Source organism: Schistocerca serialis, chromosome 11 (genome assembly GCF_023864345.2).
Source record: "Schistocerca serialis cubense isolate TAMUIC-IGC-003099 chromosome 11, iqSchSeri2.2, whole genome shotgun sequence".
In the NCBI taxonomy this organism is placed as follows: domain Eukaryota; kingdom Metazoa; phylum Arthropoda; class Insecta; order Orthoptera; family Acrididae; genus Schistocerca; species Schistocerca serialis.
In genome coordinates, this window is record NC_064648.1 from 156,093,594 (window position 1) to 156,120,814 (window position 27,221).

The 27,221-nt window shown below is 40.7% G+C and overlaps 1 protein-coding gene across 1 annotated transcript in view; it reads right to left on the bottom strand.

Annotated features, from left to right (window-relative positions):
- Nucleotides 1–27,221, bottom strand: part of LOC126426893 (serine/threonine-protein phosphatase 6 regulatory ankyrin repeat subunit C-like) — a 114,411-nt gene that overhangs the window by 33,508 nt on the left and 53,682 nt on the right. The gene's annotated exons all lie outside the window — the stretch shown is intronic.

Consider the following 27,221-nt stretch of genomic DNA (forward strand, 5'->3'; position numbering starts at 1 on the left):
ATCGACGATGAAGTTGCGGCTTCCGACCCTGAGCTAGCGACACGACGGCCCGCTGCTGGCAAACCGCTGCCACAGAACACAGTACACGGAAAGGAAAGCTGAGGGCGGCTCCTCTGATTCACATGAAGCCAAGCGTTGCGATCGACGCTTTACAACCGGGTAAACAGGAAACGATAGCTGCTTACTATTACGGATCGAATTGGACATGATTACAAAATAGAACTAATCTAAGTCCGGTATTACAATATCATATTTTTTTGACAAACAAATATTCGTCTAATTTCTTTGACAAAGATCTTTGACGTCGCGCTGAAAAGGGTATTGCACTTTCGTCATTGTTCGTCTAATCTCAGGACGACAACTTCCTATGTGCTGCAGTTGCTAGTACCACACACGTATACACTACTGGCCATTCCCCAAGAAGAAATGGAGATGATAAACGGGTATTTATTGGACAAATATATTATACTAGAACTGACATGTGATTACATTTTCACGCAATTTGGGTCAATAGATCCTGAGAAATCAGTACCCACAACAACCACCTCTGGCCGTAATAACAGCCTAGATACGCCTGGGCATTGAGTCGAACAGAGCTTGAATGGAGTGTACAGGTACAGCTGCCCATGCAGCTTCAACACGATACCACAGTTCATCAAGAGTAGTGACCGGCGTATTGTGACGAGCCAGTTGCTCCGCCACCATTGACCAGACGTTTTCAGTTGGTGAGAGATCTGGAGAATGTGCTGGCCAGGGCAGCAGTCGAACATTTTCTGTATCCAGAAAGGCCCGTACAGGGCCTGCAAATTGTGGTCGTGCATTATCCTGCCGAAATGTAGGGTTTCGCAGGTATCGAATGAAGGGTAGAGCCACGGGTCGTAACACATCTGAAATGTAACGTCCACTGTTCAAAGTGCCGTCAATGCGAACAAGAGGTGACCGAGACGTGTGACCAATGGTACCCACACCATCACGTCGGGTGATACGCCAGTATTGCGCTGACGAATACACGCTTCCAATGTGCGTTCACCGCGATGTCGCCAAACACGGATGCGACCATCGTGATGCTGTAAAGAGAACCCGAATTCATCCGAGAAAATGACGTTTTGCCATTCCTGCACCCACGTTCGTCGTCGAGTACACCATAGCAGGCGATCCTGTCTGCGATGCAGCGTCAGGGGTAACCGCAGCCACGGCCTCCGAGCTGATAGTCCGTACTGCAGCAAACGTCGTCGAACTGTTCGTGCAGATGGTTGTAGTCTCGGAAACGTCCCCATCTGTTGACTCAGGGATCGAGACATGGCTGCACGATCCGTTACAGCCATGCAGATAAGATGCCTGTCATCTCGACTGCTAGTGATACGAGGCCGTCTGGATCCAGCACGGCGTTCCGTATTACCCTCCTGAACCCACCGATTCCATATTCTGCTAACAGTCATTGGATCTCGACCAACGCGAGCAGCAATTCCGCGACACGATATACCTCAATCGCGATAGGCTACAATCCGACCTTTATGGTACGCATTTCTCCTCCTTACACGAGGCATCACAACAACGTTTCACCAGGCAATGCTGGTCAACTGCTGTTTGTGTATGAGAAATCGGTTGGGAACTGTCCTCATGTCAGCACGCTGTAGGTGTCGCCACCGGCGGCAACCTTGTGTGAATGCTGTGAAAAGCTAATCATTTGCATATCACAGCATCATCTCCCTGTCGGTTAAATTTCGCGTCTGTAGCACGTCATCTTCGTGGTGTAGCAATTTCAATGGGCAGTAGTATATATATATATATATATATATATATATATATATATATATATAGTAATCCTTGTTCCACAGATCATGAATACGACATTTCGTAATTATGTGGAACATGTCACTTTAACACAAGTTTTCTTTACATAAAATAATTAATTCTTTTTGTTTTCATTTTCTCACAAGAACTACTTTATATGTAAGAATTCATCTATTGAGTAGAAGGAGTTGTCATTCAGAAATTCTTTTAATTTGCTTTTAAATGTTGATTGGATATCTGTCAGAGTTTTTCTTTAATACTGTTTGGCAAATGACAAAAGATTTTTGTGGCAGCATAATTCACCCCTCTCTGTGCCAAGCTGAGATTTCATCCAGAATAATGAAGATCATCCCTTCTTCTAGTGTTGTGGCTATGCACTTCGCTGTTATTTTTGAATTGGGATGGGTTGTTAATGACAAATTTCATAAGTGAATATATGTATTGCGAAGGTACTGTGAATATCCCGAGTTCCTTAAATAAATGTCTGAAAGGTGATCTTAGGTGGTCTCTAGCTATTATTGTGATTACAAGTTTTGTGCAATGAATACTTTCTCTCTCAATGACAAATTGCCCCAAAATATGATGCCATATGAAAGCAGTGGATGAAAATAGCCATAGCAGGCTAATTTACTGATATGTCTAGCACCAAAATTTGCAATAACCCTAATAGTATAAGTAGCTGAACCTAACTGTTTCAGCAGATTATCGGTGTGTTTCTTCCTATTCAATTTCTCATCAATGCACACACTCACAAATTTTGAGTATTCTGAGGTAGTAAGATACATCTGTTCATAGTCTATATTTATCAATGGTTTTATGCCATTTACTGTACAGAATTGTATAAATTGTGTTTTCTCACAATTTAGTGGTTGTCTATTTGCAGAGAGCCACTTCACTTCATAACTGGTGCGAGTAATGAGTGGATGGGCAAATATCTATTAAGAACATTATGTATGTAGATTGTGGACAGTTGGGAATGTGGGTCTCATGGGAAGCATGCAAGGGATAAGTCCCTGCAGTCATGCTATTCATCTGTGTCCTCTGTGGCTCAGATGGATAGAGTGTCTGCCATGTAAGCAGAAGAATCTGGGTTTGAGTCCGGGTCAGGGCACACATATTCAGCTGTCCCCATCGAGGTATATCAACAACACCTGTCAGCAGCTGAGGGTTTCAGTTAATTATCATTTTCTGAAAGACATTATTTGCAATTTCCTCACCTGATTCTCGCTTGTTGGGTGTGATTACTATACCTGTATCATCATTAAAAAGAACTAGCTTGGCATCTTAGAGTGGCAAGTCATTAATACATATTAAGAACAATAAGGGACCCAAAACTGAACCCTGTGGGACACAATTCTTGATACATCCCCAGTTAGAGGACTCTGCTGCTGTTTGGAGACTATCTGTACTATTAATTTCAACCTTCTGCATTCTTCCAGTTATGCATGAATTAAACCATTTGTGCACTGTGGCACTCACACCACAATACTTAAACTTATCTAGAAGAATTTCATGATTCACACAATAAAAAGCCTTTGAGAGGTCACAAAATATCCCAATGGCTAATGTCCAGTTATTTATTGCATTTAATATTTGATCAGTGAAACCATATATAGCATTTTCTGTAGAAAAGCCTTTCTGAAAACCAAATTGACATTTTGTTAGTACTTCATTTTTACAAATATGTGATCCTGCTCTTAAATACATTACTTTTTCAAGAATTTTGGATAATTCTGTCAGAAGTGAGCCTGAGTGGTAGTTGTAAGCATCAGACCTATCCCCTTTTTTATGCAATGGTTTAACAATAGCGTATTTCTGTCTATTTGAAAAAATACCCTGTTTCAGTGAGCTACTACATATGTGGCTGAGAATCCAACTTATTTGTTGGGAATAATCTTTTAGTACTATGTTGTAAATGCCATCAATTCCATGTGAGCTTTTACTTCTGAGTGAATTTATTATTTTACTAATATCAGTAAGAGCAGTGGTTTTGAATTTCATTTTTATCAAACGGCATAGGTACTGCCTCTTCCGTATACTGCCTGGCATTTTCTAATGAATAGTTGGATCCTATATTCCCTACAACACTTAAAAATGATTAAAAAATGTTTTCTACATCTGACTTCTTGTTAAACTTTTTATTGAGTTTGATAGAAATACAGCCTTACTGTGCTCTCAGTTGCCCTGTTTCCCTTTTAACAATTTCATTGTGTGTGAATTTGGAAGAAAAGCGGCGGAAGAAAAGGAAATACACATTTCATGAAGCTATAGGTATTACATGAGATACTAAAAGCAGTCAGCAAAATTTGTAACAAAAGCTGCTTAGTGGAGGACGTCAAGTCTTTGGATGAAAGTGTATGTCAGTATTTTATCAGTAAAGTGGCTGATCATATTACGAAACTCAATACGCTCTTGATAAATGCTATATGTGGCGAAGACAGGCAAACCATTACACTGCGATTTCTCGATACATGAGAGACCTACTCTAGTTTACAACACAGCACTCTAATATCACATTGCACATTAACCAAAATAATTCCAGAAATGTGTGAAGCTATTTATAACGCAATGAAGGGAGAATATGTGAATGTAAATAAACGTTTAGTACACTATATGGGCAATAATAAATATTTTTAATTTTGGATAATTTAATTAATGGAGTTGGTGTTCCAACAAAAAATTAATAAACAGAACTTAACAGATGAAGAGCTATTTAACCTGCGGCATCCACATTTCAACAATAGGCAAAGTAGAATGGAAAGCTAAGAAAGAATTTTTTTTTTATTTTAGAGAGTGTGACCACATCCTCTATTCCGGCTTGCTGAAAATCTGGCTGGGGTTCCAGATGTAGAGGTGAATGGCTGTAGCTGCCATTCTGGACATGCCCATCAACACACAGCATGCACTGTGCCCCTTGCTCACCCTCACACTAGTCAAAGCATGTTTATTAAAAAAGATTCGAATGAAGAAACCAACTTTGAAGCCATGTTTACAAACGTTACAGAGACGTCAAATACCTTAGCGACGCCAGCGCTCCGAGCGGTTACATTTCACATTGCAATGAAGAGAAGACGAATGACTTATAATCATATTTGCGGCGAGGCCCCTGATTTGATCATATTTACTTGACGACAGGTGAGATATGACATTACACTATCAAATTTCTTTGATACAAATATCTGACATATCAGCTTTGACAAAGAAATATGATAGTGTGGCCTAACCGACTAAATGAAAACTCTTACGAAAAGAAACGCTACTGAAACAACGTGTGATAAATGTGTAGTTAGAAACATATCACACAAGCTTTCAAATGAAGCTGTGAACTGCCACTGCTTTTAGCTTCAGATGACAACGAAGCTACTTTCTTTTCTAAATATCGTTTCTTTCTTTGCAGCTATTTTATTTTACTCCTTAACTTTCCTTTTCTGGGATTGTGGACTAATAAGGCTTTTGATTGTGTAAATCATGAAATTCTGCTAGACAAGCTCTAGTACTGCGGCATGAGTGGGAAAGTGCACAAATGTTTTAATCCGTACCTAACTGGAAGAGAGCAGAAAGTTGAAATAAGCAGTTCTCATAATATGCAAACATCAGCACATTCTTCAAACTGGGGAACTATCAAGAATGGGGTTCCACAAGGGTCGGTCTTGGGTCCTTTGTTGTTCTTAATATGTAGTAATGACTTACCTTTCTATATTCATGAAGAGGCAAAGTTAGTTCTCTTTGCTGATGATACAAGTATAGTAATCACACCTGACAAACAAGAATTAACTGACGAAATTGTCCATAATGTCTTTCAGAAAATTACTAAGTGGTTCCTTGTAGATGGACTCTCACTGAATTTTGATAAGACACAGTACATACAGTTCCATACAGTAAATGGTATGGTGCCATTAATAAATATAGACCTTAATCAGAAGCATATAGCTAAGGTAGAATATTCAAAATTTTTAGGTGTGTCCATTGATGAGAGATTAAATTGGAAGAAACACATTGATGATCTGCTGAAACGTTTGAGTTCAGCTACTTATGCAATAAGGGTCATTGCAAATTTTGGTGATAAACATATTAGTAAATTAGCTTACTACGCCTATTTTCACTCATTGCTTGCATATGGCATCATTTTTAGGGTAATTTATCACTGAGGAATAAAGTATTTATTGCACAAAAGTGTGTAATCAGAATAATAGCTGGAGTCCACCCAAGATCATCCTGCAGACATTTATTTAAGAATCTAGGGATATTCACAGTAGCTTCTCAGTATATATACTCCTATGAAATTTGTTATTAACAACCAAACCCAATTCAAAAGTAATAGCAGTGTGCATAACTACAATACTAGGAGAAAGGATGATCTTCACTATTCGAGATTAAATCTAACTTTGGCACAGAAAGGGGTGAATTATACTGCCACTAAAGTCTTTGGTCACTTACCAAATAGTATCTAAAGCCTGACAGATAACCAACAAGTATTTAAGAAGAAATTAAGAGAATTTCTGAATGACAACTCCTTTTACTCCATAGAGGAATTTTTAGATATAAATTAAGAAAAAAAAGAAAAACCAAACAAAAAAATTATAAAAAAATTTAAAGTAAAAACAAAAAAACAAAAAAGTTGTTATATTAACTTAATTATGTTGTTAAATTAACTTAATTATGTCATGTATTGGAAAATTTGACTCTTTCCACATCATTACGAAATATCGTATTCATGATCAATGGAACTAGTATTAATCTAATCTAATCACTTCCGACTAGGGTGACCAACTCCCCGTATTTCCTGGGATCTCTCGTATTTAGAGACATTTTTTCATAATCTCCTGGCTCGCGTATATTCAGGCTCAGTGGCCGCTTTTCTCCCGTTTTTAAGTATTTTTCTTATCATGTACTGGTACGTAAAAATATTTTTCAATCATTTAAATTTTGCACGCACTGTCAGGATTCGTTTGTAGACAGCAGAGAACTGTTTCTATATCGACCTTCGACCATATATGTCGACATTATGTGTATCGAATATCTTTGGAATGATCGACCGACGCTTGGCAGTTATATGTGACTGTTCCTGTTGTGAATCGTCATTACCTTGTTCAAGATTTTATGATGGGCAACGAAGATGAAGCTAAAACGCCACCAAAAAAGAAAATGTATATGTGTACATATCTTACGAAATGGGAATCTTTATATTCCTGGATTCGACCAGCGTGGTCAAATGCTTATACAGCAAACTGTTGAATTTGCAAACAGGAGTTGAACATCACACATGGTGGCAAGGACGATTGTTTACAGCACATAAATACTTCAGGTATGGTAATAAATTATTAATATATCTTCGTGTTCAGTATGTAGTAATTAGTAATCAGCAATTTTCTGAGTTAACATCTTGTATTTGCTTGTAGGTCACAAAAGCAAGGCAAATGATGTAACTACCTCATCCAAATTAACTACGTTCTTCATATCTCCTCACCTGCGCAAAGGCTTAACAAACGAAGATGTGAAAACCATTTCTGGTGAACTTTCATTAGTCTACCACACAGTGCAACACAGTCTAAGCTATAGGAGGTTGGACTATGCATCAAACTTTCGAAAAAGGTGTTCAGTGAATCTACTGTGTCAGAGAAAATATCTTGTGGGAGAACTAAAGCTGAAATGATAATGAACGTATAGGCCCCAAGCAGTGTGAACGATTTTCTGGAAGTTTTAAATGACCCCAAGAAGTGTTTCATGTTCTTTTCTTTAGCAACAGATACCTCCAATCACCTAAATTTAAATCTAGTAGTGAGAACAACTTCATTGAATTCTATGATTTTTTTTTCTTACTTAGGTAGTAAATTTGATAATAGTTTAAAGAGTTTAATACCACTGTCTAAAAAGGGAATTGACATTCAATGACATGCATGAAGTTGTAGAATATCTAAGCTGGATGTATTAATGAAGATGAATTATAAGAGGTGTTTTGTAGTTCTAATGATGCAATTAAATGTGCTGTCTCTTTAGATGGTAATGTTAGCCAGAAATGGATATCGGTTTTTACAACTTTGAAATCAATTAATGTTAATTTTGAAAACTTGGGTATGCTGGTTTGTTTTGTTCGAGTACACTAGGAAGTAATGCTCACACTGAGAGAGTATTTTGTCTCATGAGTAACAAGTGGCCTGATATAAACAACAGAAGTACACAAACTTAATCAAATCTGAACTACAAGTTGCCATGAATTTTCCTTATTCGTATAGTGAATTCTTTGAATTTGCTAAAAAATGATGTAAAACTGTTGACTGAGGCAAAATCTGTTGCAAATGTATAAGTAATTGTGATGTGTAAATAAATAGTCTACTTTTACAAATACTGCTTTGATTTTTGGCAAAATTTTGCCGTGCTATTAATCTCCCTTATTTTTTGTCAAGGATATAAGAATCTCCCTTATTTTCGTTTAGAAAACTTGGTCACCCTACTTCCAACAGATACAGATGTTACTGAACGCACTGCAGGAGTGTCGGTGCATGCATGACTGCTAGAATTTTCATTCTTGTTTTCAACCGGAAAGAACGCATAGGGATTACTTTAAATGAAGCCAGTAGGCTGATTAAAATTTAATTTACACAAATGTTTTGAACTAAGCCCGGACCTACAAATTCACTTGAACATTACGTAATACGAATCTTATTCGTTTATTAAATGACGATTGGTACATGTCATCAAAAAACTTTTGTCCAACTTTGTCCTAAGAGTGTGTCCAGCTTTTCCATTGTGTAACTCTCGGTGTAGAACATCATTTTCTTCCAGCAATAAGTACTACAGTAAATCACGATCACTAGTTTCAGAAACGTGCATTTACTTCCACGAACTATTCACGTCTGTTTTTACGACAAATGTGACCCCAGCAAGTGTAAATCAAATGTAAAATGATGAAAGCACCCGATTTTATATACGAAGTTCTAGTGTGCAACTTATAATCGCTTCTTGGAAAATTATTTGCAATCATAAATCTTTGTTTGTCTTTCCTTTTCATGCCTTTTATATAAGTATTAATAAATATAGTATATTAAATATTATTTCTGTTTATGATAAAGTCTTAAAATTTTAATCCATCAAGGTTGTAGATCATCTCAGTTATTAGCATTATTATCTTTTTTTTTTAGTTTTTCGTTTGTATATTCAGTTTCTTTTTGATTTTCTCTTCCTGTTCTTCCGTAAGTCCGTTTCCGTGGCCATTTGTTGTCTTTCTGTAGATGAATCATAACAGGACAGGCATAATAAACGTATATCTAACATCAACACAACAGTGATTGTTGAGTACAGCTTTTATGTGTGTGATGCACGTTACATTGTACGTGCTGGTCTGACTTGCTTTCTTTAGTCAGAATTGTTAGTTGGGAAAGTACGAGAGAGAACATTGATGAGAAGTGGAAGAAATTTTTTCATACAGTACAAACAAAAGGGTAAGTTGAAAAGCGATGTCATTCTGTATAAGAAGCAGAGAGGAGAAAGAGTATACATTACATAAAACTAGTAAAGCATCTAACATTAGGAAACCATCCAAAATTTTGTGTATAATATGCACTTCTCACATTTGCGCGGTTTGAGGCACCATGTCACGGATTGCGCGGCTCCCCCACCAGAGGTTGTATGTTGTTCTTAGCATAAGTTACTTTAAGTAGTGTGTAAGTCTAGGGACCGATGACCTCAGCAGTTTGGATGCTTACGAATTCACACACATCTGAACATTTTTTTGCATTTTTCACTAAGTAAAGAACATATCCTAATACAATATTGTACATACAATCAAGTAAAGCTGGATGTTATGCAACAGTGCATTAAAGAATGGTAGCCTTTTTAACAAAAACACGTTTAGAAAACACTGCCCATAACCCTTGGCTTACAGTTCCACACACTTTCCACGATGCCACACGCTGCTCAGAGTTGATACCACCATAAGTCGCCCGAGCAGCACTAAAACCGCTATTTTCTTTTAAACGTCTGCGCACATGGCGCCCCGACTTCTGTCCGTTTTGTTTCTGGCTGAACCCTGCACATACCACAAAATCGGACGAAATCGGTGATGGCGAATAGGCGCAGTCCCCTTGTGAGCTACAGGCTACCTGTGCCTCGTGCGATCAGGCAGCACACTCAAATGAAATACTTTTCACTTCTATCGTCTCCATACTGAGTGAAACTGGCTTTCCGTCCACCTTTAAAAATAATTAAAATATGTTAGGTATACAGCAACGTGCAACCTAAAATGAACCGAACGTAACATTCTGAACAAAAATGAGAAAATCCTGCACTTGCTAATGAGTGTTGACGTGTTCAAACTTAACATGTGTACATGTCTGCAAGTGAAGGGAAGTGCTCGTGTGAATTAAGGGGGAGGGGGGGCAACAAAGTGCCCAATGATGACAAAGCCAACATTTTTGAACAAAAGTAAATTTTCCTACGTTTCATGGACTGTGGCGCGATTTTAACATCAATCGACGTGACTTTGTCTTTCTTTTGGGTCAAATAGTCCGGTATCATCATCATCATCATCATTTAAGACTGATTATGCCTTTCAGCGTTCAGTCTGGAGCATAGCCCCCCTTATACAGTTCCTCCATGATCCCCTATTCAGTGCTAACATTGGTGCCTCTTCTGGTGTTAAACCTATTACTTCAAAATCATTCTTAACCGAATCCAGGTACCTTCTCCTCGGTCTGCCCCGACTCCTCCTACCCTCTACTGCTGAATCCGTAAGTCTCTTGCGTAACCTTGCTTCTCCCATGCGTGTAACATGACCCCACCATCTAAGCCTGTTCGCCCTGACTGCTACATCTACATTCCCAGTTTTTCTTTGATTTCCTCATTGTGGACACCCTCCTGCCATTGTTCCCATCTACTAGTACCTGCAATCATCCTAGCTACTTTCGTATCCGTAACCTCAACCTTGTTGATAAGGTAACCTGAATCCACCCAGCTTTCGCTCCCATACAACAAAGTTGGTCGAAAGATTGAACGGTGCACAGATAACTTAGTCTTGGTACTGACTTCCTTCTTGCAGAAGAGAGTAGATCGTAGCTGAGCGCTCACTGCATTAGCTTTACTACACCTCGCTTCCAGTTCTTTCACTATGTTGCCATCCTGTGAGAATATGCATCCTAAGTACTTGAAACCGTCCACCTGTTCTAACTTTGTTCCTCCTATTTGGCACTCAATCCGTTTATATTTCTTTCCCACTGACATTACTTTCGTTTTGGAGATGCTAATCTTCATACCATAGTTCTTACACTTCTGATCTAGCTCTGAGATATTACTTTGCAAACTTTCAATCGAATCTGCCATCACAACTAAGTCATCCGCATATGCAAGACTGCTTATTTTGTGTTCACATATCTTAATCTCACCCAGCCAGTCTATTGTTTTCAACATATGATCCATAAATAATATGAACAACAGTGGAGACAGGTTGCAGCCTTGTCTTACCCCTGAAACTTGTAAAATATTCGAAACATACCGGTTCATGGTGTGGGTTCATGTAGTCATGTCCTAGTTCATGAACCACGGGCAACGTATGAGTGGCCAAGTAAGTGGTCCCGACAATCGGGATACCAGTTACTTTGGAATAAGGCTGGGCATCTCGGACATATTCTGAGTTGTGGTCACCTTTGTGCTCATACGGCAAAGACTACCAAATCCACCGGTTAGTCCCTCAGCCGTTAGGGGTAAAACCCAATGGGACTCGGGGCAAGTAAGGCTAGCAACCTGCTTCCCTGGTACTTTAAATATGATGCTGGCAACAATCAGAGCAAAATGCCTCGGACCTTTGGAGGTGACGGAGTCCCACCTCTAACTGACAAACCAGGGACTCCTAAGATACGACTTGGCAAACAAATGGTAATGAGATGGGGAGCTATTAATATCAATGGGGGCTACTCTGGGAAGAAGGTAGAGCTGGCAGAGGCTGCAATTAAGATGGGGTTGGACGTTTTAGCTGTTAGTGACATTCGGGTAAGGGGTGAGAAAGAAGAGGAAGTGGGAGAATACAAGGTCTACCTGTCAGGAGTCAAAGCAGGAATAGCACAATGGGGTGTAGGGCTTTACATCAGGAAAGAAATGGAACCCAGCGTAGTTGCAGTAAGGTATGTAAACGAACGACTGATGTGGATAGATTTGACAGTGTCTAGCAAGAAAATTAGGATTGTGTCAGTATGTTCGCATTGTGAAGGGACAGATCAAGATAAGATGGATAGTTTTTATGAGGCACTCAGTGATGTAGTTGTTACAGTAAAGGACAAGGACAGTGTTCTGCTCATGGGTGATTTTAACGCCAGGATTGGAAATCGTACAGAAGGGTATGAAAAGGTTATGGGTAAATTTGGAGAGGATATGGAGGCCAAAAGGAACGGGAAACAACTCCTGGATTTCTGTGCCAGTATGGGCTTAGTAATCACAAACTCCTTTTCTAAACATAAGAAAATTCACCGGTATACTTGGGAAGGCAGGGGAACCAGATCTGTCATTGACTATATAATAACAGATCAGGAATTCAGGAAGCCTGTGAGGGACACACGTGTATTCAGGGGATTCTTTGATGACACTGATCATTATTTAATCTGCAGTGAAATTGGGATTGTGAGGCTGAAAGTGCAGGAGGTCAGGTCCATATGTAGGAGGATAAGAGTGGAGAAACTTCAGGATAAGGAAATCAGGCACAAGTACATAACAGCGATCTCAGAAAGGTACCAGTTAGTTGAATGTAGTCAATAACAGTCATTGGAAAAGGAATGGACAAGGTACAGGGACACAGTACTAGAAGTGGCTAAAGAATGTCTTGGAACAGTAGTGTGTAAAAGTAGGATGAAGCAAACAGCTTGGTGGAATGATACAGTCAAGGCAGCCTGTAAAAGGAAAAAGAAGGCATATTAAAAATGGCTACATACCAGAACCCAGGTAGACAGAGAAAGTTATGTTGAAGAAAGAAACAAAGCCAAACAGATAATTGCAGCATCCAAGAAGAAATCTTGGGAAGACTCTGGAAACAGGTTGGAGACTATCGGTCAAGCTGCTGGAAAACCATTCTGGAGTGTAATTAGCAGTCTTCGAAAGGGAAGTAAGAAGGAAATGACAAGTATTTTGGACAGGTCAGGAAAACTGCTGGTGAATCCTGTGGATGCCTTGGGCAGATGGAGGGAATATTTTGAAGAGTTGCTCAATGTAGGTGAAAATGCGATCAGTAATGTTTCAGATTTCGAGGTAGAATGGGATAGGAATGATGGAAATAGGATCACATTTGAGGAAGTGGAAAAAATGGTCAATAGATTGCAGTGCAATAAAGCAGCTGGGGTGGATGAAATTAAGTCGGAACTCATCAAATACAGTGGAATGTCAGGTCTTAAATGGCTACACAGGATAATTGAAATGGCCTGGGAGTTGGGACAGGTTCCATCAGACTGGACAAAAGCAGTAATCACACCAATCTTTAAACATGGTAACAGAAAAGATTGTAACAACTACAGAGGTATCTCTTTAATCAGCGTTGTGGCTAAAATCTTCTCAGGTATTGTTGAAAGGAAAGTGCAAGTATTAGTTGACGACCAATTGGATGAAAATCAGTGTGGGTTTAGGCCTCTTAGAGGTTGTCAGGACCAGATCTTTAGCTTACGACAAATAATGGAGAAGTGTTATGAGTGGAACAGGGAATTGCATCTATGCTTTATAGATCTAGAAAAGGCATATGACCGGGTTCCTAGGAGGAAGTTATTGTCTGTTCTACGAGATTATGGAATAGGAGGCAAACTTTTGCAAGCAATTAAAGGTCTTTACATGGTTAGTCAGGCAGCAGTTCGAATTGACGGTAAATTGAGTTCATAGTTCAGAGTAGTTTCAGGGGTAAGACAAGGCTGCAACCTGTCTCCACTGTTGTTCATATTATTTATGGATCATATGTTGAAAACAATAGACTGGCTGGGTGAGATTAAGATATGTGAACACAAAATAAGCAGTCTTGCATATGCGGATGACTTAGTTGTGATGGCAGATTCGATTGAAAGTTTGCAAAGTAATATCTCAGAGCTAGATCAGAAGTGTAAGAACTATGGTATGAAGATTAGCATCTCCAAAACGAAAGTAATGTCAGTGGGAAAGAAATATAAACGGATTGAGTGCCAAATAGGAGGAACAAAGTTAGAACAGGTGGATGGTTTCAAGTACTTAGGATGCATATTCTCACAGGATGGCAACATAGTGAAAGAACTGGAAGCGAGGTGTAGCAAGGCTAATGCAGTGAGCGCTCAGCTACGATCTTCTCTCTTCTGCAAGAAGGAAGTCAGTACCAAGACTAAGTTATCTGTGCACTGTTCAATCTTTCGACCAACTTTGTTGTATGGGAGCGAAAGCTGGGTGGATTCAGGTTACCTTATCAATAAGGTTGAGGTTACGGATATGAAAGTAGCTAGGATGATTGCAGGTACTAGTAGATGGGAACAATGGCAGGAGGGTGTCCACAATGAGGAAATCAAAGAAAAACTGGGAATGAACTCTATAGATGTAGCAGTCAGGGCGAACAGGCTTAGATGGTGGGGTCATGTTACACGCATGGGAGAAGCAAGGTTACCCAAGAGACTCATGGGTTCAGCAGTAGAGGGTAGGAGGAGTCGGGGCAGACCAAGGAGAAGGTACCTGGATTCGGTTAAGAATGATTTTGAAGTAATAGGTTTAACATCAGAAGAGGCACCAATGTTAGCACTGAATAGGGGATCATGGAGGAATTGTATAAGGGGGGCTGTGCTCCAGACTGAACGCTGAAAGGCATAATCAGTCTTAAATGAATAATAATAATAATAATAATAATAATAATAATAATAATAATAATAATAATAATATAGAAGGAAACAAACCCAAACATTCAACACAAACCAAAAGAAATTTTATCAGACAATAGATACACACATTAAAATAGACAACCCACCAAACATAACAGACATGGAACACTTCTGGAGCAACATATGGTCAAACCCGGTAGAACATAACAGGCATACATGGTGGATACAAGGAGAAACAGACACATACAAGATGATACCCCAAATGCCTGAAGTGATAATTTTGCAACATGAAGTCACCCGAGCAATTAATCCTATGCACAATTGGAAAGCCCATGGAAAAGATGAAATATCAAATTTCTGGCTAAAGAAGTTCACTCAACACATTTACATCTAACTAAATTATTTAACAGTTACATTGCAGACCCATACACATTCCCTGATACACTTACACATGGAATAACTTATCTGAAACCTAAAGATCAAGCAGACACAGCAAACCCAGCAAAATATTGCCCCATAACATGCCTACCAACAATATACAAAATATTAACTTCAGTCTTTACACAGAAATTAATGACACATACAACACAGAACAAAATTATAAATGAAGAACAAAAAGGCTGTTGCAAAGGAGCACGAGGATGTAAAGAGCAACTGATAATAGATGCAGAGGTGACATATCAAGCTAAAACTGAACAAATGTCGCTACACTATGCAACATTGATTACCGAAAAGCTTTTGATAGTGTACCATTCATGGTTAGTACAAATATTGGAAATATACAAAGTAGATCCTAAATTGACACAGTTCCTAAACGTAGTAATAAAAAATTGGAAAACCACACTTAATATCCAAACAAACTCAAATAATATCCCAATACAGATTATGTGTGGAATATACCAAGGAGACTCATTAAGTCCTTTCTGGTTCTGACTTGTTCTGAACCCACTATCCAACATGCTAAATAAGACAAATAATGGATACAATATTACTGGAACATACAAACACAAAATCACACATTTGCTATACATGGATGATCTAAAACTACTGGCAGCAACAAATCAACAACTCAACCAATTACTAACAATAATGGAAGTAATCAGCAATGATATAAATATGGCTTTTGGAACAGACAAATGTAAGAAAAATAGCATAGTCAAGGGAAAACACACTAAACAAGAAGATTACATATTGGATAACCACAGTGACTCCATAGAAGCGATGGAAGAAACAGATGCCTATAAATTTCTAGGGTACAGACAAAAAATAGGAATAGATAATACAAATATTAAAGAAGAAGTAAAAGAAAAATATAGTCAAAGACTAACAAAAATACTGAAAACAGAATTGACAGCAAGAAATAAGACAAAAGCTACAAATACCTATGCTATACCAATATTGACCTACTCATTTGGAGTAGTGAAATGGAGTACACAGACCTAGAAGCACTCAATACACTAACACGATCACAATGCCACAAATATAGAATACATCACATACATTCAGCAACAGAAAGATTCACATTATGGACAGGTAGACAATTTAAGACAACTCTTTATAGAATGAGCAGAAACTAGCAAAATACACAAAGCACTCACTCATATAAATACATCGGCTACACCATTGCAATTTCATAACCACTTCTACAACCCTTTAGATCACATAACATCAACAGATACGAAGAAAGTAAATTGGAAAAAGAAAACACTACATGGCAAGCACCCGTATCATCTAACACAGCCACACATCGATCAAGATGCATCCAACACATAGCTAAGAAAAGGCAATATATACAGTGAGACGGAAGGATTCATGATTGCAATACAGGATCAAACAATAAACACCAGATATTACAGCAAGCATATTATTAAACATCCCAATACCACAACAGATAAATGCAGACTTTGCAAACAACAAATAGAAACAGTAGATCACATCACAAGCGGATGTACAATATTAGCAAATACAGAATACCCTAGAAGACATGACAATGTAGCAAAAATAATTCACCAACAACTTGCCATACAATATAAACTAATAAAACAACACGTTCCCACATACAAGTATGCACCACAAAATGTACTGGAGAATGATGAATACAAATTATACTGGAACAGAACCATTATAACAGATAAAACAACACCACATAACAAACCTGACATTATACTCACCAATAAAAAGGAGAAATTAACAGAACTAATCGAAACATCCATACCCAATACAGCGAATATACAAAAGAAAACAGGAGAAATAGTTGAAAAATACATCCAACTGGCTGAGGAAGTCAAGGACATGTGGCATCAGGATAAAGTTGACATTATACCAATTATACTATTAACTACAGGAGTCACACCACACAATATCCACCAGTACATCAATGCAATACAGCTACATCCAAACTTTTGTATACAACTACAGAAATCCGTAATTATTGATACATGTTCAATTACCCGAAAGTTCCTAAATGCAATGTAACATATACCACACAGTTAAAAGGAAGTCACGTTTGATCAAGGTCCGCGTCACTTTCCATTTTTAACCAGACCTAAGGTCTGAGAAAGGAAAGAAGATAATAATAATATGTCACACTTGTCTGATAAAAGAAAGACATGCCTTTTCGGAATTTTGCCGTTTGTGCGTAAGTAGAATTTAGAGCAAGAACGAAAATTTTTAAGCTTTCGCTAGTTTCCGTTTCACATTTTTGGATAAGTGTGGGTTTTCGTGCTTTGTTTTGTTTTTTTTACATGTGTACAAGCTCCATAACATCTATATTAGTCCATGAATTGACTTCCGGACTGAAAAATCAGACATTCTTACGTTGCACCTGCACAACTTCCGTTTATAGCACACTTCTTCGTTAAATGTTCGCTTGTAATCATGCTGCTTTGATTTCGTCACTTTCTCAGTCAACGGATCTGGTCTGGGAGGCCCTAGTTCCGTTGTGGCTAACTGTTCCTAGTAATTTACTTTTGTTAGCAATTAAAACAGGTTCAAGAGATGTCTATTATGATTGTCCGGGCTGTTATGCCGTGGTCGGTTGATGAATTCTGTGTCAATTCCCAACGTATCGTCAGTTAATCAGACTGTTCGGCATTTAGACGTTTCCCGGACCGTTATCAATGAATCCAAACGTTCGTTATCTGAAGACGAGACATCTGTGCTTGCCAAGGGAGGAAATTTTGCTGTTAGTCCGCGTTTTGTGCCCACGGAAGAAATTATAGCCAGTGTAGAAGCAGGAATTCGCAGTGTGCATTCTGTAACAGCTGAAGAAATCCGTATAGAAACAGTGAGAATATTAGTCAATGCAAAACCGCCGAAGAGTAATGTAACTGTGGGTGAGAGAAGAGCTTTAAAACTCCTGAATGACGAGGATAGTATTTTGATTCTCCCAGTTGACAAAGGAAGCGCAACGGTGGTTATGGATGTGGCCGACTATCAGAGTTAAATTACTGATCTACTGGATCCACAAGCATATAGGGAGCTGAATAAGAACCCCAATAACTTTCTCAGAACTGTGCCGCGGTTAATAAAAAAGTCCTCCATTGTGGAGAGTGTACAGAAAGGTCTCTGCAATTCGGCTGCGCTACCACTGAGGCTTTATGGATTGCCCAAAATCCATAAAAATGTACCGTTAAGACCGATATTAAGTCCCATTGGTTCACCCACCTACACGTTAGCTAAGTTTTTGACTACGCTGTTAAAACCACATGTGGGCCTTTCGGGCTCTTATACAAAGAATTCGACACAGTTCATCAGCAGATTGAATGGCATAGTGGTCCAGCCGGAGGACATATTGGTCAGCTTCGATGTGGTGTCGCTGTTTACCATGGTTCCACTTCATGATGTATTGGAACAGCTCGATCGAATTTTTCCTGCCGATATTTCAGAACGGTTTAAGTGTTGTTTGACGACCACATACTTCAAGTGGAATGAACAGTTTTATGAGCAAACGGATGGCGTGGCTATGGGAAGCCCTCTAAGCCCCGTAATTGCAAACTTATTTATGGAGAAATTCGAAGAACAGGCCTTAGGTACTGCCAGGAAAAAACGAAATGTATGGTTTCGATACGCGGATGACACGTTTGTGCTGTGGAGACATGGCAGGGAGGAACTAAGCCGGTTCCACGAACATCTGAGTAGTTCAAATGGTTCAAATCGCTCTGAGCACTATGCGACTTAACTTCTGAGGTCATGAGTCGCCTAGAACTTAGAACTTCACACACATCCATGCCCGAGGCAGGATTCGAACCTGCGACCGCAGCGGTCGCTCGGCTCCAGACTGTAGCGCCTAGAACCGCACGGCCACTCCGGCCGGCTGAATAGTATAAACTCGAGAATTCAGTTTACAATTGAGGATGAGGTAGACGGCAAATTACATTTCCTCGATGTGCTTGTTTTTAGAAACGAAAATGGTAGTTTGGGCCACTCAGTATACCGCAAAACCACGCACACGGACCATTATTTGCACCGGGATTCAAACCACCACCCACAACAGAAGCGGGGTGTTATCAAGACGTTAGCGGACAGAGCTAGAAATATTTGTGAAGCTGAGTTGCTCTACGCGGGGATGGAACATCTCCACATTGCACTAATGGAGAACGGATATTCGTCCGCCGAAATAAAACGTGCGTTGAGACAGCCACGCAGAAATCATAGTGACGTACAGGCTACTGCAAAATCTAAGGTTTTCCTACCATTTGTTAAAAATGTAACGAAAAGAATAGGGAGGATCTTGACGAAGCGGAATATTACCGTAATTTATAAGCCCACCAGGAAGATGCGGGAATACCTTAAGCCTGCCAAGGACGCTCGCAAACCATTGGAAAAAGCTGGAGTGTATAGGATCCCATGCAGCTGTGGAGATGTATATGTGGGTGCCACTAAAAGAACTGTTTCAAAACGTTTGGAAGAGCACAAGGGCAATTGTAGAAGAGGAGAAACGGAACGATCAGCTGTTGCGGAGCATGCTTTCCAGCCAGGTAACCACCATATTCGTTTCGAGGAGACGCAAGTATTAGCGGCCACAAGCGGATATTACGAAAGGCTCTACAGGGAGGCAATCGAAATCGCCGAACACCCTAATAATTTCAGTCGAAAGGAGGAGGGCGTGAAATTAAACGGTATATGGATGCCGGTGTTGAAGAAGATGTGTACCACCCGTCCACTACTGGGTGATGGCAACGGCAGCGGACAACGGACAATTGCACTGACGTTTTCAAAACACGTGACGTCACGCCGCGGCGCGGGAGCGCGCGGACACGGAATTTGGCGGCAGTCAGTAGCGTTGTGTTGCACCTTCCATCGAGCTACAGACCCCCTTGAAGATGTCTGCCGCAGACGGGGACGAAACGTTGGGAATTGACACAGAATTCATCAACCGACCACGGCATAACAGCCCGGATAATCATAATGGACATGACATTTCTGGCCGTGAGTGTCTACATTTTAGTAGGTTCAACAGAGTTCATGTCGACACTGCACACGAGAGCTGATTCCTGTGCAATAAACGACCAAATCGAAACACAAACTGCCGTTTGTCGAAAAGATTAAATTCAGTTAGTACTGTCCACCAACATGGTCACTTGACCAGAATACAAATGAGATGCTGAGAGCCATAAAGGTCAAGAGCACACCCTCTCGATGCCACATTTACGTGTGTATCTGCTATTCACAATAAAGTGCCTGGCATATGGGTCAATGAACTACCTTCAAGCTGTCTCTCTACCGTTCCACTCCCGAATGGCACGCGAGAAAAACGAGCACTTAAATTTTTCTGTGCGAGCCCTGATTTCTCTTATTTTATGGTGATGATCATTTCTCCATGTGAACGTGGGTGTCAATAGAATGTTTTCGCAATCGGAGGAGAAACTGGTGAGTGACATTTCATGAGAAGATCCTGTAGCAACGAAAAATACATTTGTTTTAATGATTGCCGCTGCAATTCACTTATGTTTGTGGCACTATGTCCTCTATTTCGCGATAATACAAAACGAGCTGTCCTTCTTTGAACTTTTTCGACGTCTTCCGTCAGTCCCGCCTGATGCGGATCCCACACTGCACAACAATACTCCAGAATATGGCTGACAAGCGTGGTGTAAGCAGTCTCTTTGCTAGACCTGTTGCACCTAACAAGGGAACCTCCCCATCGCACCCCCCTCAGATAACTAAATCTAAGTTGGCACAGTGGATAGGCCTTGAAAAACCGAACACAGATCAATAGAGAAAACAGGAAGAACCTGTGTGGAACTATGAAAAAAATAAGCAAAATATACGAACTGTGTAGTGCATGTGGAAGATAGGCAACATCAAGGATAATGTGAGCTCAGCAGCGCCGTGGTCCCGTGGTTAGCGTGAGTAGCTGCGGAACGAGAGGTCCTTGGTTCGAGTCTTCCCTCGAGTGAAAAGTTTACTTTATTTTCGCAAAGTTATTATCTGTCCGTTCGTTCGTTGACGTCTCTGTTCCCTGTAATAAGTTTAGTGTCTGTGTTTTGCGACCGCACCGCAAAACCGTGTGATTAGTGGACGAAAAGACATGCCTCTCCAATGGGAACCGAGAACATATTGCCCCCGAAATACATCTCACGCATTTAATGCACTCTCGTCCAAAGTAGCGCACAGTCAACTGCCAGCCAGGGAGCATCGTTAGCAGGAATACTCTCTCCTCCGTGCGCTGTAGTCGACTGACGTCGTGTGTTTCGATGTTTGTTTAGGTGTAGCGTCTCCCCATACGACGGCGCAGTTACCTCGCATCGGACGGACGGACAGATAACAATTGTCTGAAAATTAAAAAAAATTAAACTTTTCGCACGACGGAAGACTTGAACCAAGGACCTCTTGTTCCGCACCTGCTCACGCTAACCACGGGACCACGGCGCTCCTGTGCTCACATAATCCTTGATGTTTCCCATCTTGCGCATGGTCTACTCAGTTTGTATATTTTGCTTATTTTTTTCATAGTTCCACACAACTTCTTCCTGTTTTCTCGATTGATCTGTGTTCAGTTTTTCAAGGCCTATTCACTGTGCCAACTTATAACTAAATCTGAGGGGGGGGGGGGGGGGTGCGATGGGGAGGTTCCCTTGTAAGTGTTCTGCCACTGAATCGCAGTCTTTGGTTTGATCTACCCACAACATTATCTATGTGATCGTTTGAATTCAGGGTATTTGTAATTGTAATCCGTAGGTATTTAGTTGAATTTACAGCCTTAAGATTTGTGTTACTTATCGCGTTATCGAAATTTAGCAATTTCTTTTAGTACTCATGTGAATAACTTCACACTTCTTTATTCAGGGTCAACTGCCGCTTTAGGCACCATACAGATATCTTATCTGAAAAAGTTTGCAATTCGTTTTGGTCATCTGATGACTTTACAAGACGGTAAATGACATCATCACAAGTAAACAATCTAATAGGGCTACTCAGATTGTCCCCTATGTCGTTAATATAGATCAGGAACAACAGAGGGCGCATAACACTTCCTTGGGGAACGCCGGATTTTGCATCTGTTTTACTCAATGACTTTCCGTCTATTACTACGAACTGTGACCTTTCTGGCAGGAAATCACGAATCCAGTCGCACAGCTGAGGCGATATTCCGTAGGCACGCAGTTTGGTTAGAAGACGCTTGTGAGGAACGGTGTCTAAAGCCTTCTGGAAATCTAAAAATATGGAATCAATTTGACATCCCCTGTCGATAGCACTCATTTCTTCACGAGTATAAAGAGCTCGTTGTGTTTCACAAGAACTATATTTTGTGAATCCGTGCTGACTGTGTCCATAAATCGTTTCCTTCGAGGTGAATTGTAATGTTCGAACACAGTATATGTTCCAAAACCCTACTGCAAATCTACGTTAGTGATATGGGCCTGTAATTCAGCGGATTACTCCTACTTCCCTTTTTGGGTATTGGTGTGACTTGAGCAATTTCCAGTCTTTAGGTACGGAAATTTCTGTGAGCAAGCGGTTGTATATAATTTCTAAATATGGAGCTATTTTATCAGCATACTCTGAGAGGAACCTGACTGGTATACAATCTGGACCGGAGGCCTTATCTTTTTTAAGTGAGTTATGCAGCTTTGTTACACCGAGGATGTCTACTATGTTTCTTGGCAGTTGTTCTTGATTGGAATTCAGGAATATTTACTTTGTCTTCTTTGGTGAAAGAGTTTCGGAAAACCGTGTTTAATAACGGTGCTTTAGTGGCACTGTCGTCAGTGACCGTAGAGAAACGGACAGCATTTCGTGAATGTTCATATATACAATGTGGACCTACAGCACAGATAAACCTGACTCAAAATAGGATCAACGGATGTCAGAAGGACGAACAAAAGCTGCAATCTCAGAATCTACAATGATGTGCCTCATGGTTCTCAGTGCCTCTATGGATTACTGTATGATAAAATCCGGAATTTAATTTATTATTTCTCATTCAGAAACCCACAAAATAGGTTTTTATATCAGTACATCTATGGCATATACTGACGTCCGATCTATATAGTGAGCGAATTCGCGTATACGAGGAGTGAGGTACCGCCTATCGAGATTTACGCCAAGCGAACAGGGATGGAAGACTGTTGCAGGGTTCCTACCATCTGGTGGCACTGACGTAAGCTTGTAGCTGAGTGGAAAGGTCTAGCTGTGCACGCCATGAATCAAATCTGTTTGCATTTGCCCCATAAAAGGCTAAGCGCAAACTGAGACGCATAGAGCATGTGAGACGCGAAATTACGTTCCGTACAGGTCGCGCGGGTCGAACGCATATTGAGACTCGTACAAGTACGAGGGCTATCCACAAAGTACATTACGTTTTGGAATTAAAAATAAATAAAGTATTGAAAATATACAGATGAAAGCCACACTTAAATACTACTTTTCTACATAGTTGCCATTTAAATTACGGCACTTATCGTAGCGATGGACGAGCTGGGAAATTCCTTCGTCATAAAATTCGGCCGCCTGCGCCTTCAACCACGTGGTTAGCTCTTCTTGAAGCTGTGCGTCGTCATCAAAACGCTGCATAGCCAACCACTTCTTCATTGCTGGGAATAAGTGGAAGTCGCTCGGTGACAGGTCGGGACTGTACGGCGGATGAGGAAACAACTCCCACTTAAAAGATTCGAGAACTTCACGAGTGGCATTTGCCGTGTGGGTCCGGGCGTTGTCGTGAATCGGCAAGATCTTTGAGCCCAACTTTCCCCTGCGCTTGTTTTGTATTGCTCCTCTGAGGTTGTGCAGAGTTTGCCAATACCTTTGAGGGTTTATTGTAGCGCCTCTTTCCAGGAAATCCACAAAAATCACACCTTTTCTGTCCCAAAAGACAGTCGCCACGTGGTTGAAGGCGCAGGCGGCCGAATTTTACGACGAAGGAATTTCCGAGCTCGTCCATCGCTACGATAAGTGCCTTAATTTAAATGGCAACTATGTAGAAAAGTAGTATTTAAATGTGGCTTTCATCTGTATATTTTCAATACTTTATTTATTTTTAATTCCAAAACGTAATGTACTTTGTGGATAGCCCTCGTATTTGCAAGCGCCGGTTGACGACGGTCTGCGCTGACAAACGAAGCGCGCGCGCAATGTAATCTTTCTCAAACGATTTTACACAAACTACTCAGTTAAAATATTTCATATTTACGTTGCCTGTAGCGTTATGTGTCAGCTTCGTGGCGAAGTGCCCATCATCTCGCTAATGGTCATACTTCTTGCGACATATACATTTTAGTACGACGCTACGCAAAATTCGAAAAGTTTGCAATGTAAAACAGGGGTCGCTATGATTTTGCGTTTGCTGCGCATTACACCTTATGTTGCTGCGTATGAAACTTAGCTAACATGTTGAATTTTTGTTTGGACTTGGAAGGACGTCTCTATCTGCCTCCGATCTCGAGAAAATGGATCCTATGCAACGCGCTCACTCTCGATCTCACGCCCGCGAGAATGAAATACTCGCAACATCTCTCGTATCTCCTAAACCGCTCGAGACATCGAAACGGGAAGTTTGGCGAGTGATAGCACACAAGGTGGACATTATTTTGCGAATTCGTATACACACAGAACTTTCTTATCTATGTCGATATATCGGTACTTATACACAACTACCCATTAAAATTGCTACACCAAGAACAAATGCAAACGATGAATGGGTGTTCATTGGACAAATTTACTAGGATAGACATGTGATTACATTTTCACGCAATTTGGGTGCATAGATCCTGAGAAATCAGTACCCAAAACAACCATCTATGGCAGTAATAACGGCCTTGTTACACCTGGGCATTGAGTCAAACAGAGCTCGGATGGCGTGTACAGGTACAGCTGCCCATGCAGCTTCAATACGATACCACAGTTCATCAAGAGTAGTGACTGGTGTATTGTGACGAGCCAGTTGCTCGGCCACCATTGACCAGACGTTTTCAATTGGTGAGATATCTGGAGACTGTCCTGGCCAGGGCAGCAGTCGAACATTTCCTGTATCCAGAAAGGCCCGTGCAGGACCTACAACATGCGGTCGTGCATTATCATGCTGAAATGTAGGGTTTCGCAGGAATCCAATAACGAGTAGGGCCACGGGTCGTAACACATCTGAAATGTAACGTCCACTGTTCAAAGTGCCGTCAATGCTAACAAGAGGTGACCGAGACGTGTAACCGATGGCACCCCATACCATCACGCCGGGTGATACGCCAGTATGGCGATGACGAATACACGCTTCCAATGTGCGTTCACCGCGATGTCACCAGACAGGGATGCGACCATCATGATGCTGTAAACAGAACCTGGATTCATCCCAAAAAGTGACGTTTTGCCATTCGTGCACCCAGGTTCGTCGTCGAGTACACCATCGCAGGCGCTCCTGTCTGTGATGCAGCGTCATGGGTAACCGCAGCCGTAGACTCCGCGCTGATAGTCTGTGCCGCTGCAAACTCTTCGTGCAGATAGTGGTTGTGTTGCAAACGTCCCCATCTGTTCACTCAGGGATCGAGACGTGGCTGCACGATCCGTTACAGCCATGCGGATAAGATGCCTGTCATCTCGACTGCTAGTGACACGAGGCCGTTGGGATCCAGCACGGCATTCCGTATTACCCTCCTGAACCCACCGATTCCGTATTCTGCACACAGTCATTGGATCTCGACCAACGCGAGCAGCAATGTCGCGATACGATAAACCGCAATCGCGAAAGGCTACAATCCGACCTTTATCAGAGTCAGAAACGTGATGGTACGCGTTTCTCCTTCTTACCCGAGGCATCACAAGAACGTTTCACCAGGCAACGCCGGTCAACTGCTGTTCGTGTGTGAGAAATTGGTTGGAAACTTTCCTCATGTCAGCACGTTATAGGTGTCGCCTCCGGCGCCAACCTTGTGTGAATGCTCTGAAAAGCTAATCATTTGCATATCACAGCATCTTCTTCCTGTCGGTTAAATTTCGCGTCTGTAGCACGTCATCTTCGTGGTGTAGCCAGTTTTAATGGCCAGTAATGTACTTACCTTTTTATTTTTTTCGCTCCTGCGACTAATTTTTTAAGAGTTATCGGCAGCTGGCGAATCAAGACTTCCCTAGTATGACAATAAACATGAAATTTCTTCTCTATTGTTACCGCAAACCGACACAATGAGGTTTCTCGTAAGCTATTGAGCTCTGTGATTGCCAATTAGTTGTTTACTGAGATACTCTGTTTCAGAATTATATCGCAATAGCTGCTGTGAGATGAGTCTGTGCAAATTACACTGTGTTTTGACAAAGGACGTACAATTAAAACTCTGTCAACAAGAGAAACGTGGCCGTTACTCATAAATGGTGATGCTTCGTCGAATGAGAAAAGGTTAACTCACAGAAAAATAAATTGCCAATTCTGTTGGAATTTTGGTTGAATCCCCGTAATCCATCGTATTTTTAGCTCTGAGCGACTGGAATGGAAACTCACCAACGGATTTTATTCCTTCTCTTGATCTGAGCAGCATTAAAATAATGACGAGCGTTCCTTCAGGCGGAGTGATAGACACATGCCAGATACTGGTTACTCACCTACGGCTTGCCAGACTGACAATGTGTGATTTGCGAATAAAATAGTTGTTACTGAGAAAAATAAACAATTGATGTGTCGCACAACGCAATGGTGAGTGTATTGTCAGCAGCGGAGGATAATGAGCGCGACAGGAATGCACAAGCTAACCATGTGTGCCTTGCGAGCTGGATTTCGAAAAACATTGCCATGAAAGTAGATCTGCCTTTATCAGTAGTACATTTCAACAAATTAAATATATCTGATCACCACACCCTTTTAGGATATTCCTACTTTCGTAATAATACCGTTTTTGTATTTGTGTAGCCTGTTGAATAATTAATTAATGCTGATATGTGCATGCAACAACTGAAATGCTTTCTCTCATCATGGCGAGCCAATTTAAACATTTTTATTTCTGACTTCTTTTCGACTGTTTCTCGCTTGCAGTGGAAATTTCATGTCCACATGTACATAGTATAATGTCTCTTATTGTTTCCACGTCCAAATAACGACAGTGAAACGTATGTACTTCATATCGGACGCTTTTTACCAGACGCACAAAGGGGTCACATCTGTGGAAATTACACCTTCTCGACTTTTTGCAACAGATCGTAGAGATAAGTCAG